Source organism: Canis lupus, chromosome 23 (genome assembly GCF_003254725.2).
Source record: "Canis lupus dingo isolate Sandy chromosome 23, ASM325472v2, whole genome shotgun sequence".
NCBI classification, from domain to species: Eukaryota; Metazoa; Chordata; class Mammalia; order Carnivora; family Canidae; genus Canis; species Canis lupus.
The window spans coordinates 32,681,000-32,706,045 of NC_064265.1; the positions used below are offsets into that span (position 1 = coordinate 32,681,000).

General features: G+C 36.8%; 1 protein-coding gene and 1 pseudogene across 4 annotated transcripts in view; one reads left to right on the forward strand and one right to left on the reverse strand.

Moving 5' to 3' along the window:
- Positions 1 to 25,046, reverse strand: part of MSL2 (MSL complex subunit 2) — a 34,902-nt gene that overhangs the window by 7,317 nt on the left and 2,539 nt on the right. The gene's annotated exons all lie outside the window — the stretch shown is intronic.
- Positions 8,775 to 17,714, forward strand: LOC112661061 (ubiquitin-conjugating enzyme E2 L3-like; annotated as a pseudogene).

Genomic DNA, 25,046 nt, shown 5'->3' on the forward strand with positions numbered 1-25,046 from the left:
CATCGGGCTCCCGCTGCATGGAGCCTGCTTCTCCCTCTGCCTATGTCTCTGCCCCTCTCTCTCTCTCTCTCTCTCTCTCTCTCTGTGTGACTATCATACATAAATAAAAAAAAAAAAAAAAAAAGAAAGTGTTGATGTCTATTGTGGGATAGATGTCCTTGAGAATCTGGGGTGGGTGTGTGGGTGTGTGTGTGTGTGTGTGTGTGTGTGTGTTTAAGTAGGAACAAAGAAGTTGTAAGATAAAGTTAAGCAAAAAATCCTGTAGACTTGAATTTCAATTGGATTTATCAGGATGAATTCATGTTTTCATGTTAAATATACATATTTCCTAGCACGACACACTGAAAAAGCCTGGAAGCAAGGGACTAATCCCAGTAGCAATGAACTCAAATAATGGTACTGAAAAACGATTTCCTGTTCAAAGAATCTCAAATAACTGATTCCAGATCTGTGACATAAATTAGGCAAGATGAGTTTTGATTCCCTTGTTATACCGGAAAGCAAGGAAATAACCAAAGATCAGGACTGTGTTAAGGGGACTCAGGAGCAAACCTAAAGAGGCTCCTGCTCGACAAACATGAGAAAATCTGAGCATGTATAAATAAGTGCAATGGAATGAAGTATATCTGAAAAGTTCAAACCAATGGATGATGTAAGGGAGGGAAGGAAAATGAAAAAAGGAAGGAAGGGAGGGAGGGAGGGAGGAAAATCCATTTCAGGATGCCAGTGAATCAGCGGATTAGTTTGAAAAGTGGAAAATAAAGAGCAAGCATCAAGTGTTTATTTTGATTTAACTATATCTGAACTACACACCAAGTAACCCAATCACAGATGCAAAGTTTCTTTTTACAGGGATAATGGAGCTAATAAAACAAACAATGTAATTTAAATGTCATCATTTTATAATCCCTAATTATTTGCAAATTGTATAATCTAAGTGATAAGGACTGCCTTCATTCTGTCACTGACCTTTTTTCACCAGTCACTTCAACCAAAACTTCCCCTGAAATATACTGAGCAACTGAAAAAATTTACACATCTTTGTATTCCTCTATGAGGTTTTAGGAGAGTATGCCTAACACTGAGAACTGAAAAGAGACTAGAAAACACATGAAAACTCTCATTTACTGATTCATGATTCTGCAACTATTAAGTTCTTAAAGAATTTCCGTCACCTGGCCTCATCTACCTATTGGGACTGCCCCAACCATTCCCCAACACAAACGTTTGAAACTTTAACCTACATCAGAGATGCCTATAGGCAAACTTGTTTTATGCACTCAGCTAACCATCTGAACCCTCAAAGGTTTCCCAGAGGATTCTCTTTACACTTCACAGCAAAGGCAACTCCAGTGACAGGAAGAACAAAGTAAAAACTTTCTTAGAGCTAGTTAAGTGTCAGCCATGTATCTATGTCCCTAAGGAAACTCCTCCCTACAAAATTAAGAAATGTTACATAACATTTTTAGAATTATAAAAATACATCTTATCCTAGAAAATAAAATGGATGGGCAATGTGAGTTAAGGGGAAATGTGTTACTCATTGGCAAACTGTCCCATAAAAACTGGGCAGAAGTTTAAATTTTACCTTAGATCATATTCCATATAGTTTCACATTCAAGTACAAAAAATAAAATTGTTCAAAAAAAAAATCCCACAAATCTTGGGGCACCTGGGTGGCTGAGTCGGTTGGGCGAACGGCTCTTGATTTCTGTGGGGGTCATGCCTCAAGGTTGTGGGATCAAGCCTGGCAAAGGGTTCCACACTAGGCATGGAACCTACTTGGGATTCTCCTTCTCTCCCTCTGTCATCCCCCACCTCGGACACGCGTGTACTCTTTTTCTCTCAAAAACAAAAAACAAAAAACACAAAACCCCACATATCTCAGACTTTAAAAATATATAGTTTGAGGGGCGCCTGGGTGGCTCAGTCAGTTGAGCATCTGCCTTCCGTTCAGGCAATGATGTCAGCGTCCTGAGATGGAGCCCCATGTGAGGCTCTCTCTGTTCAGCAAGGAATTTGCTTCTTCCTCTCCCTCTGTGCTCACTAATAAATAAAATATTAAAAATATTAATTATTAATATTAAAAAATAAAAATAGTAAAAATGTAGTTTGTAATAAAAAAAAAACTTTCTCACTGCATTGCCTTGAATCCTTAACCTGCAATGCATCACAGGAATTACAAAATTACTTCCCATACAAGTTGTCTTGTAACTAAATGAATTTAATACTATGCGCCTTAAACAATATTAATTGATGTTATACTGATCCAAAAAGACTAAAGACTATTCATTCTTACTCCTCACCTAAAAAAGTTACTAACTTCTTGTCTATTCTCCCTCTTATTAACTTTTTCCATCCCTAATCAGCCAATCATAATCTGAGACTAAGCCTTAGTTTTAGATTATCACAATGGCAACTCTGGGAATACATAACTGCTGGTAATTAATTAACTAAGATAATATCAGATTTTTTAATATTAAATTTGTGAAACTTTTTTTTTAAAGATTTTATTTATTATTAATGAGAGAGAGAGAGAGAGGCAGACACAGGCAGAGGGAGAAGCAGGCTCCATGCAGGGAAACTCGATCCCGGGTCTCTCCAGGATCAGGCCCTGGGCTGAAGGCGGCACTAAACCACTGAGCCACCCGGGCTGCCCAAAACTTTTTATTATAATAAAATTTTCTTCAACTGGGGATGTACTACATGTTGTCTAATTGAATCCAAATGAAAAATAAACAAAATAAAATTTTCAAACAGACAAAATCAGAAAAGTTTAATTACCTTCCATATATATCACCCAAGATTCAATAGTTATCAAGATTATGGTATATTTGCTTCATCTACCTCTTATTAAGTATTTCAAACAAGACCCAGATATCATTAATTCACCTCTCTCTCTCTATATATATATATACACATCAGTATGTATCATTACAAAGTACATTTTCTCCTGTAACCCACAATTCCATTATCACATCTAAACCAACAATTTAAATAATTTTTAAACCATATCTAACTTTAACTTTTAAAGCATTAGAAAAAGACTTTAATTTGGCTATCAAGAACACATTTTATAAATTATACTTCTCTGAATATAAAAATGCTCTTAAGCCATAAAACTTCCCCATTAGTAAGCAGACTTATATGATCACTCAAATCATTACAGTATTAGCATACCAAAGCTAGCACTTGGATTAGCTGCCACGCATTTTATCCTACCACTGTTAAGAATCACCGACTGCATCAAGATTTACAGAGCGGCCTAATAAATCTAAGAAAGACCCACAGCACCAAAATAAATAAGCAAACTAACTAGGTCTCAACTCAGCTTACTTCTTCTCCAAGGAAAACGCACTTCTCCCTAGCATAAAAGCAAACAAGAATATCATTACTGTCTTAGCAAACTCTAAAATACATAACCGATCCCAATTTTTTAAAAAGCAACTGGCAATTCATTCACTTCAAAAAACCATTAGTAAAAAAAAAAAAAAAAAAAAAACCATTAGTAAAAGTGGCCATACTATAAAATTTTTTTTGAGATAGTAAATTAGGACTTACTGATGTCTGAAGCAAGATCTTTTTGCTTCTCCATTTTAACTGAGACAGCATTTCACTCTACTAATATTTTCACCAGATTACTGGGGGGAAATTAAGTGTTGAGAGCAGAGAGAGGGGACACAAGTAAAACTGATAATGACTCAAATGTTTAGCAAAATTTGTTAATGACCAAAAAATGATCCTGTTAACACTGGAACTGGCACTAATAATGATCATAAAGTAAAACCTACAATTCCAAATCTTTTTCTTTTTTTTTTATTTTAATTTATTTATGATAGTCACACAGAGAGAGAGAGAGAGAGAGAGAGAGAGAGAGAGGCAAAGAGACAGGCAGAGGGAGAAGCAGGCTCCATGCACTGGGAGCCCGACGTGGGATTCGATCCCGGGTCTCCAGGATCGCGCCCTGGGCCAAAGGCAGGCGATAAACCACTGCGCCACCCAGGGATCCCCTACAGTGCCAAATCTCCAAGAGGTTAAAAAGTAACAAATTAGACATGAACAACAACAAAGGAATGGTAGAATCATTAATCATTTTAGAGTTTATATGGAAAAAAATGATCCCAATGAAAGTAATTTCAGTAAAATGAAAGCAACTTTAAAAATGCAAAATGATTTAAGAAATTAAACTATCTCAATGGCTTAATTTTGGAATTTGACAAAAATGGATCTTATAATTCTAAGAAAAATGGCATATGCACAAAAGGAGCATTTATCAGAACCAAACATTCTGTATTTATCACCATCCCTTCTCTAGAATTCCCACTCCTGGAAATGCTAATATTATAACAACAGGACTAATCAATAACCTCAAATAATGCAAGTAACCTTACATAAATCTTATTTATATCTGAGATGACAGTTGAGGATCAGGAAAAATCAGCCAAGACTCGCATGAACAACATCCCAAAATACCACTAACAGAAAGTAAAAAATGCACACAGGTAGGCCATGGTTAATGATTAAAACCATCATGCTGTTTCTCCAAGAAGCATTCTTATTAAACACTCAAGGAATCCACAAGGAGACACAAATTTTACCAGACTTAGTTATAATATATATGGAAAAATACCTAGAAAGAGGGCGAAACATAAACCTTTATAATAATCTCTCAGAATCCATCAGATGTGAAGTATGTGGTATCCTACAAAAGACAGGAAGCAGTTTTCTGCTTTTGCTGATAATGCCAGCAACACAAAACAAAGCAGATATCATAAAAGATACATTCTTATATGCTAATTCATTAAATGTTTCCACAACAAACTAAATTTGCTTCCCAACAAATAGATCCATATCAAAACTAATTAGAAAATAAAAAGCTATCAGAAATTCATTGCTGAAGTTCTAAGGCAAAGGGAGGAAAAGAATAAATGGCAACACTTTAACTTGCTAAAATGGAATTATATTCCATGATGATTTCTAAAAATCATTACTAAAGTAAAGAAACCTAAGAAACTGGTTATCTTAAAATACTCCAAAAAAGTAGAGTTCTTAAGTAACAAGTTTTCTAGGTTCACTTATATTACTAACCGTAAATAAAGCCCTTTCCTCAAGCAATCACTTTTGAATATGGTAACGTACTTTTCATCAGCTATTCCTTTCCAAATGGCCCAGATAACTTCGCTGACCACCTTAAGTATGTCTATAGTCATATATACAGAAAGAAATATTGACAAAGAGGGGGAGGGAAGCTTTATTAAAAGTAGTAAGAATTCTGTTACCAGCCAAATCACATTGCTCTAAAGCTCTTGGATCCATGACAGGATGGTAACTTATAGCAATGACAAAACGTTTGACTGAATGATGACAGGTGACACACTTCATCTTGGAAAGCCACTCTCCAATGTTGCAGACAGAAAATCAAATATTTTGTTTAGGAATGCAGTCTTGGATTCTGCAAGGCACAACTTTCCTGAACTATGAGTGCAAGACTTCTGTATAAAGACTCAGTCTAACCATATTTGTTTCAAATATACTTTATAGGTTTCCATTCTCTACAGCATGACCCCCCCCCAAAAAAAAGTGGCCATATTTTAAATAGTCTCAAGAAAAAAAAAATCAATGAAAACAAAGTCTGACCTTGAATGGGGGGTCAACTTTTAATTTACAAAAGGCAATAAAAACAAGACAGCAGAAATTAACAATGAATGATGGGGTGGGGGATAGAGAGAAGGAAGCTAATTAAATGCCAAGATTGTTCAACATGAAAGAAGGTATTCATTCCTCTTTTTGTTCTATCCAAAAGTATATCCTAATGATGAACTTTTTTATGTTTGGCACTATAAAATTAAATTTCTTTTTATCATATTATTACATGATTCTATCTTTCAACCTGGGTATTTCTCAGAAACATGAAAAATGGGCAGATGCTAATCCTTTTAAGTTTAGCAAATCTGCTATAAATCAAAAGAAATTTTAAAGTTCATCAGTTTTGCAAGTCAGGTTCCCCAGCACTCAAACTCTTGAGAGCCTGGTCTCCTGTAAATTTACCTGGGGCACTCAGGACTATCACTAGCAGATAAAGGAAGGAATAGAGGAAGAACAAGTTAGGCTGAGATGCAATCATAACAAAGGCCTCAGATGATCCCACTGGAAGTTGTTAATGAAGCTGTGAACTAGGATGGCGCTTCAGGGATGTCCTATGTTGGGGCAAGGGATCCAGGTCTTTAATGGACTAGTCTTTAGACACAGGCTACTCCCGAAAAGGAGTTGTGACTGGGCTTGGCTTGGCTCCCTTCAAGCCAAGGGCAATTCCCAAGGAGGTCTGATAGCCCCAGCAACACTCCCAGGAATTAAGAGAATGAAGTCCTTAAATCCTGAAGTGGAGATTTGGGTAATGCAGACATGGCATCCACGATAATTAGTTATTTCTGTAACTGTCCAAATCTCATCAATTTTGAGTAAAAAAAATGTAATAAATAATAATGATGTTCCATTAAGAGTGACTTGGCCCTCCATTTCTTAAAGCTATAAAGTGACTAAACATCTAAGTAAGGTTCTTTCCAGCTCTAAAATTTGATGACTCTAAGATTTTACGGCAAGATTTATACGGAGTACATCAAAAGTTTTACAGCTATTGTTGGGGTGATAGGTATTATTAGAGTTCTGTTTTGCATATTGAAAGTTTCTTGTTACTAAATAAAATCCAACAAAGCCTTGCATGTTTCCACTTCCCCTCGTATTTTCATGTTTTCAAATTACCAGAGGCTTTACATATTTAAATATTCTCTCTTTCCCCACCTCCCATCCCCCCCAACACACACACAATTTATATACCCTTTTCTTCTTTCCTCCAAGATAAACCTTCCCTCCTCTACTGCCTCTGGCTACAACCCTCCCTTCTTCAGTTACCCACCTAACTACATTCATACCCTCTCATTTCTACCTTCAATGCTTCCTTCGCTACAGCAATTTCCTCCCAGTTATTCATATACTAAAGTATTTCCCTAGATTCAGTCTTCTAACAGAAGGTAAAAATTGCTAATCCCAAACCAATGGGCATTCCTAGTTGATCATTCTTCCTTAAAAAGTTCCTCCCTTGTGCCCTAACACAGTCTCCTACACCTCTTTTATATCCTCTTTTTCTGTCCTCTCCTTAATTTCAGTATTCCCCAATGTTTCTGTATTAAGGTCTATCCTTCTTCTTACTCCATCCTAGTATTCCATAGTAATCTTAGTTCACAAACCCCTTCAAGAATCTGATTATACACATATGCAAAGACACAAGCTGTTGCATAGAATCTCATGGGGATCACGAACCTTTTTGAAAAAGACATGACACCCCAAGTTAAAAATTGCTCCACACATTCCTTCCAGTGTGATCTGTGCATAAAGCTGGTTCAATTACCATTTATAAACTGGTGACTTCTGAATCTTTACCTCCAGCTCAAAACTTCTCTGCTGAGCCCAGACCCACATATCTAACTGCCTATTAGGAATCTCATGCCTCCCACCCCACAGACAACTCAAACTTAACATGAGCAAATATTAACATACTTTCCCTAAACCCCTACCTAAAAACCTGGTCCTCCTCCTGTCTCCCTTATTCTCTTGAACGCTGACAACATTATTCACCCAGAAATCAAACCAGATAAGCTTGATACAATCTAGGCTCTTCACCAGTATTCCAAATCCAGTCTCCAGGGTCTCACTGCATATAGCCTCTAAGTCTTCCAAGTATACCCTTCAAGTTTTATTTCTATGACTACTGCCTTACTTGACTCATCATTTCTCACCCTGAATACTGCAACTTATCTTCCTACCTCGACTTCACCTGCTTCAATCAGTCCACCGTCCACACTATCACCAAGTAATCTTTCTAAAACACAACTCTGATGATGTCTTTCTTCTTTTCAAAACCCATCATAAAGCCATAAAAACTGCCCCCCCCCAAAAAAAAAAAAAACACATCTTCAAGCAGCCTTTAAATCCAAAGTCTTTGGAATGACACATAAGGCCTTTCAGAATCTGCCCCTAATCCAAAATTCATACCATTAAGCTTTCTCCATACTACATTCCATTCCATAAAACTCCACCTACCACTGGCCATTCCAAAACATGCAACACTTACTCATTTCTCTGTGATTGGTCTTCCTTAGAATGTCCTTCTCCCTTCCTTGAAGAATATTCTTTAATTCTTCCTTGAAGAACACTGAGAATCAACTCAAATAGGACCTCCCAGAGGAAGCCTTCCTTAATTCCTACGCTGCAGTTAGTTCAAAAAGCACTTAGCACATTCTCCTGTTATAGCACTTACCATATTATACTGTCACCATTCACTGAGTCTCACTCAAGGCCAGAAAGGGTGTCGGCAAGTAAGCAAGTATCTAATAAATGTACAATGAATGAATCATAAAAAGCACATTAAAGTTCGGAGTGACCTTAGAAATCAACTTGTTCCATTTTAACCAAGACTGACTTTCCTAAGATTACATAGCTTGTTAATGGCAATAAGGAATAGAAGCAGAATCTACGGGATTCCCAACCTAGAGTTCCTTCTACTTATCCAGCACCATCCCTAATCTGCTATTAAATTCACAGCATCCACAGAGACCATTTTATTTTAGGATTTTTATTTATTTATTCATGAGAGACAGAGAGAGAAAGAGGTAGAGACATAGGCCTAGTCATGATGCAGGACTCAATCCCAGGACCCTAGGATCATGCCCTGAGCCAGAGACAGATGCTCAATCACTGAGCCGCCCAACGCCCCACATTCGCCCAACGCCCCACATTGACAATTTTAATTTCCTTCTTTATCAAAAGAATTTTAATTTTAATTTCCTTTATCAAAAAGAATGATCACTGAAGTTGGGCCACAGCAGAATCAATAATTAACCATAAAATGTTCAACCTTTTGAGAGAAAGAAGAAACATGAATGGGTACTGGCAATAATGAACAGTGAGAGAAGGGAGCCGGGAAAAGTCAAAGGAAAGGATGGATGCTCAACAATAGTTTGGTGAGGGTCAGGAAATCCTTACTGCACAGAAACTGGACCTGCAAGAGCCCCCCTTGGATTCTCTATACACCAACTTCAATTTCTAATGTTAATCTTAAATGTTCCTAGTGAACACCACATATGCTATACAAAGCACTGTAGTATCTTCTCTGTAAAGAGATTCCAACAGAAAAGCTCAGCCTACATACCAGTCTAAGAATGTACAGCATTAGAAACTTTAAGTGAAGATTCCCTCTATATATTAAATGTGTGAATACATATAACGTAGATGTACAAAATAAGTAAAACGTATGTATTAAATTCCTATGAGGAGGATGAGATAATTCAGCCCAGATTCAGTCTCCAAAAGCAGTATCAAGGCACACATAGAGTGGGAGAACATAATACTACCGGTGTCAAAAGTCTGACATAGGGCCTCAACAATAATCCTTCTGTATTCAACCCACTGATCTAAATATCTTAAATATCTCCATTCTCCACCTTTTCCAAATGAAAAGTTAATTTTTTAGGCTACCTTCACTTAAAACATTTCTCTTTCCTCAATCATTTAAGCATATAATTTCTAAGGCCCAGCTATATGCCAAGCACTGTGCTAGGGCCTGCCACTCCCATTTAAAAAATGATTCTCAGACCTTTTTTACATCTTTGAAATACAGCACCAAAATTATACCCCAAAATTTAAGATGTAAAATGTTTTCAAACAATAGCGAGCAAGACATCTCCTAGGTATACATACAACAAAATAATCTCTGAATTCAGTTAACAAAAATGACACCACCACAAAAAGATCATATTTATTAACTTAGCAAATGAGCACAAGTGAATTAACTGTTTGGGATAACTACAACTGTTCTTCATAAAGCCTGTTTGTAGTCTTGCAAAAAAAAACCTGTGCCAAATTTAGTTTTTGCAGACATATGTTGAAGCCTAACCTCTTAAAAATCTTTCCATTAGGTAAAATTCATAAGCATGAGTGCTACTATAAAGAATAATGAGCTCAAGTCCAAGAGAAATAATTTTGAGATCAGAGAACAAATCTCCTAAGAAGACAGGACCATTTTCCTCTTAGTAGGGATTCCTAATCCAGGTCTTTAAATTTTTGATTGAACATTGCTTAAATATGTTCCCTTAAGCTTCCACACATTTATTTTAGTAGTAAACCAAAAAGCAAATACATGCCTCAAAATATCAAGAGGTTCAAATGACAAACTAAGGTTTCAAAGAAATGATTAGTTCTCTCAGTATTTAAATACCATGCCTAGACCATCATTAGCTCCCTAGTATGACAGAAAAATAGGCATTTTTAATTAAAAATAAGGAAAGAAATAATATGACAGATATGCCCTAAGTCACTAAAAATGATGATACAGGGTGGAGTATCTTGGCCACTTGACCAAATAATCATTATAAAATTCATTATATCAATTACATCATTTTAAGTAGCTAAATACTACCACAATGATACCAGTGACAGCTAAACACGCATGCCAGGGAAATGGTGGAGTGAAAAAACACAAAATCTATGTTTCCAGTTTGGGTAAAGGAATACAACTAGTTTGCTGTGAAATGAAAATTAACAGTTAAACACTGCAATTTTCAAAGTATGAATGTTACCCAAGCCAAGCTGTTTACCAAACATCTGAGTGGTTAAACTTCAGTTTCTTTAACTTTTATGTCTTTGGTTAACCTAAAACTATGAAAAATACTTCCCGATGCTCTTGGTGATGTCATAGTTTATACAAGGTAAAGCTTCACCAGTCAACAACTATTACAAACTAAAAAAACCAAACACACCATAGATTATTACATGGATGATGTATAACCACTCAGAACCACAACACAGTCATAAACTCAAGTCATACCTCATTTCATATTCTAGTAAGAATTAAAAGAGAAGATCAGACGTCATTTATCTTAATAATTACTTAGGGGAGACTTTTATAGTGTCTTGTGGTTACAGAGCACTTTTGTAATATTCCATTATTTCCATATGTTAGCAAAGCAATACTGGACTCTTATTAAATTATTACCAATAAGATAATACAAGCTGGTCAGTTAGTCACAATTAAGTTGAACCAAACATTAATCTAATTCATCAATATAAATTCAGTTCCAAATTTCCCAAGCTAGTGTTCCATTGAACCAGAAGGCATAAACAGGTTTATCTTCATATTCTCTTGGAGAGTCATCCCAAAATACATTAATGTCTTAAAACTGAATATTGTCAAGAAATTTAAGGCATTGCTTACATTTATCAGCACACATTCTTTTCTTAAAGTGCACCTATTAACCTGACACGAGGAGAATTCCAAGACAGCCCTACTGTCATCCCAGGGTTGATATTAAATTACGCATGTGGCATACTCCAGAATTTCTGGAGAAACCGCCTAGGAATGTACATTTTTAAAAAATCTTCTCAAGTAATTCTGATGCACAAACAGAATTAGGAGCTTTCACCTTTTTTGCCTTGATGCCATCTTTCACAGTAACAAAAACTCCTGGTTATTTTTTTCTAATCATTTAAGTGGGAAATGTTACAAAATAATTTTAAGAAAAATTTAATCAGCATTTTATTAAAGACTTTACTATAAAATTCATTTTAATAAAACCTACTATTTCTGACTTCTAACTAACAAGAACTAAATCTTATCTTATTTAAATTATGTTTAAAAATGCATTTTGGGGGACACCTGGGTAGCTCAGCAGTTGAGTGTCTGCCTTTGGCTCAGGGCATGATCCTGGGATCCGGGACTTCAGATTGGTACTTGCTAAACACTTCAAATGACACATTGCAAGAGTAAGTAATCTTTGTTCTCTAAAAATAAAAGGCCATAATTCATATTACTACATTTTCTCTTTTTAACATTGCTTTTTGAAGAATTACCAACACCTTGTGTTTTTTGGGTTTTTTTTTTTTTAACTTTTATTTATTTATGATAGTCACACACAGAGAGAGAGAGAGAGAGAGAGAGAGAGAGAGGCGAAACATAGGCACATAGGCAGAGGGAGAAGCAGGCTCCATGCACCGGGAGCCCGACGTGGGATTCGATCCCGGGTCTCCAGGATCGTGCCCTGGGCCAAAGGCAGGTGCTAAACCGCTGCGCCACCCAGGGATCCCAACACCTTGTTTATATTATATGCAGGATATGAGAACACAGACAATTCAGAATTAACAGAAATCATGAACCAAATATTTAGAATCATTAATATCTTTATGCTCCTCCTTACCTAGAATTTCAAAACCAACTTAATTTTCTTAATGTTTCTCAGCCCTAACTAATGGCCCGCCAAATGGACATAGGAAGAATTAAAAGAACTGAGAAAAATATGACTAAGAGTTAACAGAATAATAGGCCTAAGAAATAAGACAATTTAAAATCCTCACAGCAGATAATTCCACAGAATCATTAACTCGTTACGGTACCACTGTTTGGTCTAATATTCATCTGACATCTCCTCAAACTGCCTTGTTTTAAAGGAAAAAAAAAAGTTAAAATACTTTTTCTTTTGAGCACTTGGGTAGCTCAATTACTGAGCGTCTACTGAGCGTCTGCCTTTGGCTCAGGGTGTGATCCCGGGGTCCTAGGATGGAGTCCCTCATAGGGTTCCCCACAGGGAGCCACTTCTCCCTCTGCCTATGTCTCTGCCTTTCTCTGTGTCTCTCATGAATAAATAAAACCTTAAAAAAAAAAAAAAACACTTTTTCTCTCTTAAGTATCACCTTTTAATATATGAACATTGTGGAACATGTTGAACTCAATTCACTAACAGAGCTGAGGAAACTTCTATAAAAATATAGTGAGCTCCAGTGATTTGTTCACAACCCCATTCATCTCAAGGTTTTAAAATCAAAACTTGAGATGAAAACACTGAAGGCACCTTTCAAAGTTACCACAGCTTTCTAAACAAATCTATATTCTTTTATTATTACAGCACTGTTCAGTAGAACTTTAATGCAATCATGGGAAACGTTTTAGATCTGCAAAATCCGGTAAGGTAACCATCACCCAGTGTAGCTACTGAGCAGGTTAGTAGTAAAGAACTGCATCAACTATATTTAAAATTTACATGTCACAGTAGTTAGTGGCTGCTCTATGTGACAACATAGAGTTAGAATATAACCTCTTTCCAGACAAAATGAAATAAATAGATTTGACTCTTCTACCTGAAATAACTAGAAAACCAGACAGAACAATGGTTTTCAGATACTGGGCAACAGACAGCATAGAACAGTTATCAGTGAGAGAGGGAACAAACAAGCTCAGCAGCCCCAGCTTACTGCCTGGAAAATTTTCAGGCCACAAAGCAAGGATGAAAAACCCACACAAAGACTAGGGATCTCCTTGAGTTGAGAAGACAGAGCTGGGAGGCCAAGACAGCTTGACTTCTCCAGAAAGTACTAGAGATGAGACCGCTGCACCAGGAAAGAGCACTAGAGATATATAGGTTTCTCTGTCTCTCTCTCCAGTTAACATACAGTATAATACTAGTTTCAGGTATACAATATAGTGAGTGATTCAACACTTCCATATATCACAAGTGCCCTCCTTAATCCCCATCACCTATTTAACCATGCTCCCACCAACCTCCATTCTGGTAACCCTCAATTCTCTATAGTTGAGAGTCATACAAGGTCTCTCACAGAGTAATAATTAGCACATGTGTAAGAGGAAACTACCTCAGGCTGGAGAAAGAACCCCCAGAAAGAAGCAGAGAGAACAATCCCTATAACTCAGAAGCAGCACTTATTCCCACCAGAGTAAGAAAACTCGGAACTCACAAAGGATGAATCAGAGTAATCAGAAAGTTCCTGCCCTAGTAGTTATCAAAAAATTAGTCCCTAAAGGCAGCACTAATCCCACCTAACAAAAACTTAAAAACAAGCCTCAAAAGGATCAAACTCTATCCAAGTAATTTAACCTCATCCCAAGAACAAATACAGTTCAAAAATATCCATCAACAAGGTAAAATATTAATAAGGTGAAACTTATGCTATCTGGCTTTGAATCAAAATTTACTAGGCATGCAAAAAAGCAGGAAAATATGACCCATAATGAGCAGAAAAATCAATGAACAGCAAACCTGGAAGTGACAGAAGACAGAATTAGTAAAGCAGAACATTAAAAGCTAAACTTATTTTAACTGGCACCTAATAAGACAGCTTCAAAACACATGAAGCAGAAACTGATAAAACTCCAAAGACAAACTGACAAATCCATATAGAGATTTCAACACTTCTCAAAACTTGACAAAATAGAAAACCAGTAAGAATAGAGAAGATTTGGGTAACACATCAACCAACTTGTGAAAATGTTTTAATTGACCAGAAATACTGTGAACCAATGAATGTTGTGACTGAATAGATAAAAGCAATCTTGATTCTGTCTAGGTAAGGTTTTACAAAACAATTAAAGATCCCAACAACGTTCGAATGCTATGGCTCAAGACAGTATCTAGGTTACAAGAAACCTCACAAAATTCTCCATTTCTAAGGATTACAGATCCAAATGCCTACAGAGACAAGCATGCAAAGTTTAAAAAAAAGTAAATGTGACAAAGGTTATGTGGGACCAAGGGTAATCTGGAAAGGACATACCTCCACCCCCAAGACAAACCTCCTATCCGCTACAGCCAGCGATGCCATGCCACAGGGAACATAGATCCACTGTTGCCAAGTCTTACAATTTTCCAGGCGGCACCTAAAATTTGGGTTTTTATGTGAACTCCGTATTTTAAAACACTGACCACCAACACATTAAATTTTTAACCAAGCAAAAAAAAAAGTGTCTGGAAGCCAAATTCACAACCAAGTATCTGCTCTGGTCCAACAACTTCATCTTACAAATGAAACAAAGAAACAAAACAATTTGTCCACATGGTGAAAGTAGATAACCACATCCAAAATGTTGTGGGCATGGGCACAAAAGTCCACATTTTTAGAAGAAACTGATACCAAGATGTTTCCAGCACAGGTAACTTAGTGATGCTTATATTATCAGGAAAGACATGAAAACTGCTTTCCAACAGTTGAAGGTTAAAACTTTATCAAAGGCTTCCTGAATTGTTCCAGAAAACCACCACAAAAAAAAAAAAAAAAAAAAAAAATTCAGTGGGAGGCAATTACAGAGACTTGGGCAAAATGGAACAAAGAACCTTCTATAAAGAAAACTTTTTTTTTTGTTTTTTTGTTTTTTGTTTTTTTTTTAAAGAAAACTTTTTAAAAAGCTGTCAATGATATGGTTATTTTGTAGAGTAGAATTTAACTTATTAGCTTCTCTATCCTAGAAATTTTCCAGAAAATGCTTGAACTTTCAAGACTATTACAAAAAAGATTATTTGATGTGAAGAAATGGCTGTATGATATGCAATCCTTTCTCCATAAAGCTCTAGAAATTCTCATCATGAAGAATAACCTAGTAACATCTTCCTTGTAAGACCTATGTAAAAACTGACCTGGCAAGCTCAATGATGCCATAAAGGGATACCTGAGACAACCCCAGCTTCTGATGGATAGAACTTCCTATGTCATATCCTGAATATGTTCAGTCACAGGCCAGCCAACCAACCAATTAATTGTAGAGGGTATTCAGAAAGCCAAGGGTGCTTGAATTAGAATGCTCCTTTCTAATCCTAGATTCCTGTATTACATCTGACCAGAATCCCAAATTTCAGAACATCAGGTCGGTATTTAAACTTCAAAAGGAATAACATTTAGCATGACTGACAGAAGTTCAAAAAAGTTCTTAGGTTATACACTGGACCACCCATCCCCACTTTAGGTATGCCTCTGTTACATCAAGAATTTCAAAACTACTCAACTTTGCCTGAAAATGTATTTCCAAATTTGAGACCAGAGAGCATTTCATGCACATTTTCTACAGGTTGTAACAAAAAAGAAAATGGACAGACAACTATAGTCAGCAAACAAAATACACTAGCTAGAAAACTAGATTAAAACAACTTGAGAAAACCAAATGTTTTAACTCTACAAAGATTAAAAGTTTCTGGAAGAGAAAAGCAATAAATGAAAATAATTCTGCTAAAATATTATGAACTGAGTCAGAGCAAGAAAAGGGTAAGAAAAATGACCAGATATATGGCAATAAAGGTGAAAATTTATCTAAATAAATTTCCTGGGACACCTGGGTGGCTCAACAGTTGAGCGTCTGCTGTCAGCTCAGGGCGTGATTTTGGAGTCCCAGGATGGAGTACTGCATCGGGCTCCCTACCTGGAGCCTGCTTCTCTCTCTGCCTATGTCTCTGCCTCTCTTTCTGGGTCTCTCATTAGTAAATAAATAAAATCTTTTTTAAAAAATTTTTAATTCAACAACAAAAAAAATCTGTAAAAGAGAAAGTCATAGTAACAGAAACTAAATGGTAAAAAGTCAAAGGTCACTGTTGGACCCAGGGAAAAATACGAGAAATTAGAATAAGATTTTGAAATACCACTTTTTAAAATACAGAAAGCACATCAAAACTCACAAAAACTCAAATTAATCATATATAAAAGTAGCCAAGTAGACTCTGAGAGAAGCCAATATAAGAAGATAGTAGCCAATTACTGAAGGTATGCTATGCATGCACAAAAAAAACAAGAACTACTACTAAGAAAGGACTGGATGTTATACAGTTAATCTGAGAATGAAAACCACAACCCCAAGGTTCAAAACACATGTTATGTTTTACTATATCAAATAGTATATAAAATTATTTTAAAATCAGAGTTTCCAGGGAAGAGCATAAAATAAAAACATTATAAATAGGGTATATGTTTATCATTTCCTAATTTCCAGTATTTCTTCATAACCCCAGGGACCATCACATTATTCAACATTGTCTCATTCTTCTCAGGCCCACACCTGATCCACCTCTAATTCCAATCTTACCTGCAACCTCTCTAAAGCACTTGACCGCTCTCAAAATCCAATACCAAATTGCTAAATCTCTGAAGAATATTTTAACTGAACTGTCCTCAAATTACTTCAAACCAGCCTATCTAAATACTTCATGTCCTTCCAAACTCAAAACCCTTACTGACTTCGCTTCTGATTGTAACTAAGTTACTTCTGACTCCTTCAATATTTTCCAAGCATCTTCATTAAACTCCCAGGTTTTGTCAGTTCTTCAATAAAATTCAGTACAGAAAGCAGCAGCACCAATTCCAAGATGGCGGCCAGCAGAAGGCTGAAGGAGCTTGAAGAAATCCGCAAATATGGAAGGAAAAACTTCTGTAACATCCAGGTTGATGAAGCTAATTTATTGACTTGGCAAGGGCTTATTGTTCCTGACAACCCTCCATGTGATAAAGGGGCCTTCAGAATCAAAATCAACTTTCCAGCAGAGTACCCATTCAAACCACCGAAGATCGCATTTAAAACAAAGATCACCCGAACATCGATGAAAAGGGACAGGTCTGTCTGCCAGTAATTAGTGCTGAAAACTGGAAGCCAGCAACCAAAACCAACCAAGTAATCCAGTCCCTCATAGCATTGGTGAACAACCCCCAGCCCGAGCACCCACTTCAGTCTGACCTACCTGAAGAATACTCTTAAGAACCGTAAAAAATTCTCTAAGAACGCTGAAGAATTTACAAAGAAATACGGGGAGAAGCGACCTGTGGACTAAACTCTGCCACCACCAGCGAGCGAGCGTGAGCAGAGACCCCAAGCAGCGCATTCAGACCCCCCCCCCACAATGCAGGACTCTGTGGAAAACTGATACATGCTGCCGCCTGGCGTTTGCTTGTGGCAGTTACTAACTTTGTATAGTTTTCTTAATCAAAAGTGGTCTGGGTAGTAACCTGTAAAGAAAGATTAAAAATTTAAGATGTTCTAAAAAAATAAAAAATAAATAAAATTCAGTACATTTTATCAGGTATATGTGAAAGCAATGTGCTGAATGTGTTTGTAAATTTAAGAGTGGTACGTCAGGCTCCTGGTGCATGGAGCCTGCTTCTCCCTCTGCCTGTGTCTCTGCCTCTCTCTCTCTCTCTCTCTGTGTGACTATCATAAATAAATAAATAAATAAATAAATAAATAAATAAATAAATAAATAAATAAATAAATAATTTTTAAAAAAATTTAAGAGTGGGAAATGCCTCATTTAATCTATTTGTGGTAAAATATGCCTAACCATAACAAAGTATAATACAGTATATTTCAGAGATTTAAAATGTTATAACCATAAGAAAGACAAAATTTTCCCTTCATATTATCTTAGGTTGTTTCCTTTCCACTTCCACCACTATTCAGGTTTCTTTCTAATATGGATATATCTGTTATACTTCCTAATTGAATTTCACCATATTTTAATAATCAATCCCACATTCTACCCCCAAAATAATCTTTCCTAAAACAGAAAACAGAATTTCAATCACAATCACTTTCTTACAATGCTGTTTCTCAAATGCTTACAACTCTGATTTGCAAACTCCCAGCCCCATATCAAGATGGGGGAATAAAATGCAGATGACAGGAACCTGCTCACAGATATTCCAATTCAGTCAGTCTGAGATGATAACTGGGAATTTGAATTTGAATGAGCCCTTTAGGTGATTTTGATTTAAATGTCCCACAGAGCATATTTCAGGAAAAGAAAAACACACACACACACACAGTTCTACAGATAAATGTCAAATCACTTAGCCCAGCATCAAGGCTCACCACACAAGACTGAGACTCAACTTATAGAGTAAGGGATCTCCTATAAGCACTCTTCACAACACATAAACTTGGTTTTCTGCAGCCAACTGTTCTCTCCCTTCAACCTTGCTGAAAATGTCCACTATACCATTCTCCTTGGCCCATCTCAAGCCCCATAACTCCTAGATCTCACCAGACTGAAGCAATTTCTCCTAATTCTACAGTACTGCATTTTTTTTAAGATTTTATTTATTCATAGAGACACAGAGAGAGAGAGAGAGAGAGAGAGAGGCAGAGGGAGAAGCAGGCTCCATGCAGGAAGCCCGACGTGGGACTCGATCCTGGGTCTCCAGGATCACACACAAGCTGCAGGCGGCGCTAAACCGCTGCGCCACCAGGGCTGCCCTACAGTACTGTACTTCTTGTCTTGAACCATTACTATTTTTTTTTTAATTAGAGAGAGAAAGCGCGTTGGTGCGCGGGGAGAGGGGGGGAGGGAGGAGAGAGCGCGCAGAGCACGCGCGCGGGCGGGTGCGGGAGCTTGAGTGCACAGCAAGGGGTGGGGACGAGGATCCTCAAGCAGATTCCCCACAGAGCCCAATATGGTGCTCGATTCCAAGACTGTGAGATCATGACCTGAGCTGAAACCAAGAGTCAGACACATAAATTGAGCCACCCAGGTGCCCCCTGAACCATTATTTAAACTAGTATCATTAACTTTTCAGATGGTTATATCATAATGACAACTAACTGTGGATCAAACCTCTTTTCATCTCTATAATAATATACTTTGGAAGCCCTCTCCCTAAGGCAATTTCACTTTGCATAAGCATACCTAACGAGGAATGAATAAATGAACTAATTTTTAGAATATTAAAAGGGAAAACTGTAGCAAGATTTTTATTAGGAAATCAGTTAAATAAATATATCTGGGATGAAAGTGTCATCTGCCAAAACAAATCACTAAATTACTAAATATTGTTCTTCCTTACCAGCTTACCAAATAAATGCTCCCTGAAGAATTCTTCCCAGAGAGAATAAATGAACTTAAGCCCCAAGAAAAAAACCGGTAAACCAAACTCTGCTTAATACCAATCAGGTTTGCTTAAACTTTGCTCTAAACAGCTATTCAAAAGCAAATTATATAGAGAGGAAAACTCATTTGTGGTTAATTTCTGAAACTCTTACACAAGCAATAAACTTACAAGTGTTCTATTACAATGCTTGAGATTTTCTAATACAGCACTTCCCAAATAATTGCTGATCTACTTATCTTTCTTCTCCAAACACTGAAGAACATATGGGTAATGACCATGTGTCTTATTCATCTTTCTAGTCTAGCACTTAGAACAAGTGATTAGTAAAGATGTAATGAGTAAGTTTGAGATGAAAAATGATAGAGATTCTCCAAAAATGGTAACACAAATGGCTAAGAAGCATATAAAGATAATCGACATCACTAATTAAAGAAATTGGAAAAAAAAAAAATTGCAAATCACAACCACAGACATCACCTCCTGCCCATTAGAATGGCTACTATTTTAAAAAGAAAGTGTTACCTAGGACCTGGAGAAATTAGAACTCTTGTTCTATTAGTGGGATTGTAAAATGGTGGATTGTAAAATACTAGAAAACAGTAAAGAGGTTCCTCAGAACAATTAAAAATTTCCATACCATACACAATTCAACAATCCCATTTCTGGGTATAGACCCAAAAGAACTGAAAGCAGGGTCTTTACAGTTATTTGCACATTCATGTTCACAGCAGCATAGTCACAAAAGTCAAAAGGTGGAAACAACCCAAAAGTCCATTAAATAATGAATGGATAAACGATACACACATACAATGTAATATTACTCAGCCATAAAAAAGAAAACCCTTACATATGCTAGAACATGGATTAACCTTCAGGACAGTATGCTAAATTAAATAAACCGGGGGATCCCTAGGTGGCTCAGAGGTTTGGCACCTGCCTTTGGCCCAGGGCATGATCCTGGGGTCCCGGGATCGAGTCCCATGTCGGGCTCCCTGCATGGAGCCTGCTTCTCCCTCTGCCTGTGTCTCTGCCTCTCCCCCTCTCTCTCTATGTCTATCATGAATGAATGAATAAAATCTTTAATAAATAAACAAATAAGCCAATCACAGAAAAACAAATGCTGTATGATTCCACTTATATGAAGTACCTAGAATAGTCAAATTCAGACAGAAAGTAGAATAGTGGTTATCAGAGGCTAACAGAGAAGGGTAGTTGGTTGATGGATACAGAGTTTCAGATTTGCAAGGTGAAAAAGTTCTGAAAATTGGTTTCATAATAATGTAAATATACTTAACATTACAGACTTGTACACTTTAAAGTGGTTAAGATGATGAATTTTATGTGTTTGCTGAAATGAAAAATTTTAATTACAGCGATTTTAAGTACAAATAAATTAGTTAAGTATCAATGAACACTTGGAAAAAATGTAAATATAAAACATTAATATAACATTTATGTACAATTATTCAAATGGCCTTTTAAGGGTGCCAGAGTGGCTCAGTCGGCTAAGTGTTTTTACCTTTTGGTTTAGGTCATGATTAGGGTCCAGGGATCCAGCCCCACAGCAGGCTCCCAGCTCAGTAAAGTCTGCTTCTCCCTCTGCCTCTGACCACCCATCCCACCCCCCCACCAGCTGCCCCTGCTCGCTCTCTTGCACAGTCTAATAAATAAAACCTTTTTTAAAAAGTTCAAATGGCCTTTTAATTTAGCTTCCATCTAAAAGTAGTTTAAAAAATAAAAGATAAGTAGTTTAAAATAAATCACTCCAAACTATATGTTCACATCTCACTGTAGAAGATTCTAATTATAAATTGTTTGCTCAAAAGTATTTCTCCTAAAAGAGATTCAGAATTCTATAAATGGAGAAGATTCTTGAGATCATATACTCTAATTCCAAGGTGGGTCCACAAACAATGGAAAACGAAAACTAATTTTTCACAGAGCTAAATCTATTTAATGTTAAGACATATGCTTTATTCTGAGAACACATTTATACTTTGAAACTTTCTAATACTAATTTCATCCATTCAACAAATACTTGAGCCAGTAACTCTCAAGTGAAAGGACATAACAGTGAATAAGAAAAGCAAAGCTCTCATCCTCAGGAAATTACCTCCTTTTTAGTGGAAAACAAGAATACCAACAGTAAAAAAAAGATGACAGGGTTTTGTTAAGTCCTTAATATTCAAAACAAAACCCTGATCAGTCTATGTAACCCTATGTCAGTGGGAAACATTAATCTGCATCCCTTCCCATTTTATAAGTGAGAAACTGGATGTCCAAAAGGTTTCACAACAATTCAATAAATCCAAAGTCAAAACTACCTGGTTTCTAATTCAAACATCAAGAAAATCCCCATGTGCCTAAGTAGAGATTCAAACATGATAGATTTATAGGACTCCAAATATCCCAAAGACTAATTTTTTTTCCACTTAAGTGTCCTTCCAGCTCTAACAGGATTTGACTCTATATACCAAACCTGTATCATTTGAGGACTTGTAAATTTAGTGAAAAACTTAAAATCCCTAGGGCAGAATTTATCAAATCTCATCACGCTAGCAAAAGAAATTCTATTTTCAGATAAATGATAACGCAAGTCCAACATTTAGAACAAGGGGAAAGAAAGGACACAAAAATAGTACCCACAGTAATACTGTTTTGGTCACTGTTCCTGTGACCTAGAAAGTACAGTAATTCTCTGGAGCACCACTGTCCCATTCACTAGAAATTTCAGACAGTTTAAATATACAAAGGAACTGAAAAATAAACAGTGATAATCAGCTAATTAACATTTCAAAGAACCATGATACAAAACCTGTAGTTCCAGTGAATAATCTAGGTTCGACAATAATTGACCTGACAGTACAGTCTCTTCCCTCACATCCTCCTTTCTCTACTTCTGTACAAAGGTGGGATATTAAGCATATACTAAGTGTCAGATACATTTTAATATGTGCCAGACAAGTCTATGCAACTTGATCTCATGAGTTCAACAGGTTTTCCCCCCACTTAAAAATAAACCCACATATAATGCAAATTTGAAGAAACAAACTTGAAAGTATAGTTATCTCCTTTTGTAGGTAAAGGAAACTGAGCCAAAAAGTTAAAGCAACTTGGCAACACAGTAACTGGAAGAGCCAAGATTTCAATCTAACTGCAAAGTTTGTAGGAGTCTCCTTGAATACTTCCTCCCAGTCTGTCATAAATACCAACATGCAAGTGACTGAATAGGAGATAGTGGATGAGGCAAGAGGCACACAAAAATGTACCCCCAAAATAGTATTTTTCCCTAAGATATCAGAAGACTTAGATATAAAAGCTGCACCCAAAGAGCTGTAAGTGCCTATGACTGGAACAAAGGGTTACAGAGGTTCAAAGGACAAACGAAACTTTTTGCTGCAGTGAGCAAGGAAGAATTCACTGAGGGAGGAAATTGAGTTACACCATAAGAGAAAAAAAGTATTTTTAGACAGAAGAGACTTCAGAGAATTAAGGTGAGGAAAAGAGGAGACGTGGGGCATGTATGTTTGAAAAGGCAAAAACATCGACCCAGCTAAAGCACAAAATTACATAAGAGAGCAGTTAAATGTAAGGCTGAAAAGGTTAGGATTGGGTCAGACTTCGAAGGGACTGATGAAATAAACTCCCTATTTACAGCACCAAGATAGAATTAAACTTTACATATTTATTATCTTCATGAAGTAAGGTTGTACATGCTCTATTAACTTGAATGTATTCATGCTTTTCTGCTAAAAAAGAAAAAAAGTGTAGGCAACACCTGATACAAAGATTTGATTAAATGCTGGATCTGAATTCAAATTGCTAATTTTTTCCCCATCTCCTGATAACCAAGAGTATGTACGAAGAGATGGGGAGTCAGAGAGGGTAAGCCTGAACCTACATCCTGACATTTTATGCCAGCTACTCAATTTTAATTAGGGAAAAACTAAAACCCACAAATCTTTTCCATAGGATGGAGTAGCTTGAAGAAGAAGGAAAAATGGCAGAGCCTGTCAGAAAAATTCCCCTTGTGTTGCCAAGACTGGCTTAAAAAAAAAAAAAAAGCTACAGTTAGACTTTTTTTTAAATGTAGCTTTAATTTCATTTTTTAGGGTCGCCTGGGTGGCTCAACCATTGAGCATCTGCCTTCGGCCTGGGGCAGGATCCTGGAGTCCTGGGATTGAGTCCCACATCGGGCTCCCTGCAAGGAGCCTGCCTCTCCCTCTGTCTCAAATAAATAAAATTTTTTTTTAATTTTTTTCATTTTTAAAATCTAGGTTAGAATTTGGGAAAATGTTCAATTAGACCATAACTATCCTGAACCCATTGACAAGAACTTAAAATTCCAAGCATCTACAAGATTCAAAACTACCATTTCACTCTTAGTTTAGTTCCATCCCCCTAGTAAAAAGGAAACCTACCAGGATCTTTGAGTGTTAACCTGGATAATGACATCACTCACTACTGCTGTTCCAGCAAGCTAGGATGGGATGCCCTACGCCCTCTTTCCCATATATCGCAAGAGTAGCAATCTCCCCAAAAGGAAGGTTTGTAGAAAATGAAGTTATAGCAGCTCTATCTCCTCGGTCCAAAACCATCAAAAGCTGTTAGAACATAAAAAGCAGCACCCCATAAAAACTGGAAGTGGGGTGGGGGAGTACCCTGAAACCAAGCAAATTCATATTTGTAAAATTTAAGGTGAAAGGAAACTTGGAATCTAGCCTAAAGCTCTCATTTCATATTAAGAAACTGAAGCCCAGGGCAGTGGTGATTTGCCCAGGGCAAATGCTTCCCTATAAAGGTGTTAAGTGTTTGTTACCAGTCACACTAGCACTTAATCACATTCTAACAGTTACTTAAATGTTTATGGGATTAAGTACCTGGTATGCAAAAAACACAATCTCCACCTCCTCTGCACCCCACTCCCCCACCCCCACCCCGGTCAGTGCCCTGCCCCAAAGCTGTATTCAGAAAATGATGCAAGATTCTCAAATGAATACCATATCCTGCTACAGCCACTACAGCCATAAAATTTCTTTTATCGAAGATAAGTCTGAAACGCCTGAATTTTTTAAGTTCTGACTAAACAAGTGGATCACAAGACCTCAAAATTTGGAGAATATGGAGTATACTACTGCTTTTTGACAGTTGCCATTTCCTTTGTACTCATGTCTACGTTTTTTGAAAAACTATTATTGGTGCAGTTAATTCAAACTAGCACTTTTGAGACACTTCGATTAGAGAATTTAGCATATCCTCACCTCTCAAAAATAACTTGAAAGTACCCTACCCTGCACAAAATATTCGGGGGCGGGGAGACAACCACCACCTAAAATAACAGTCTACCAGGC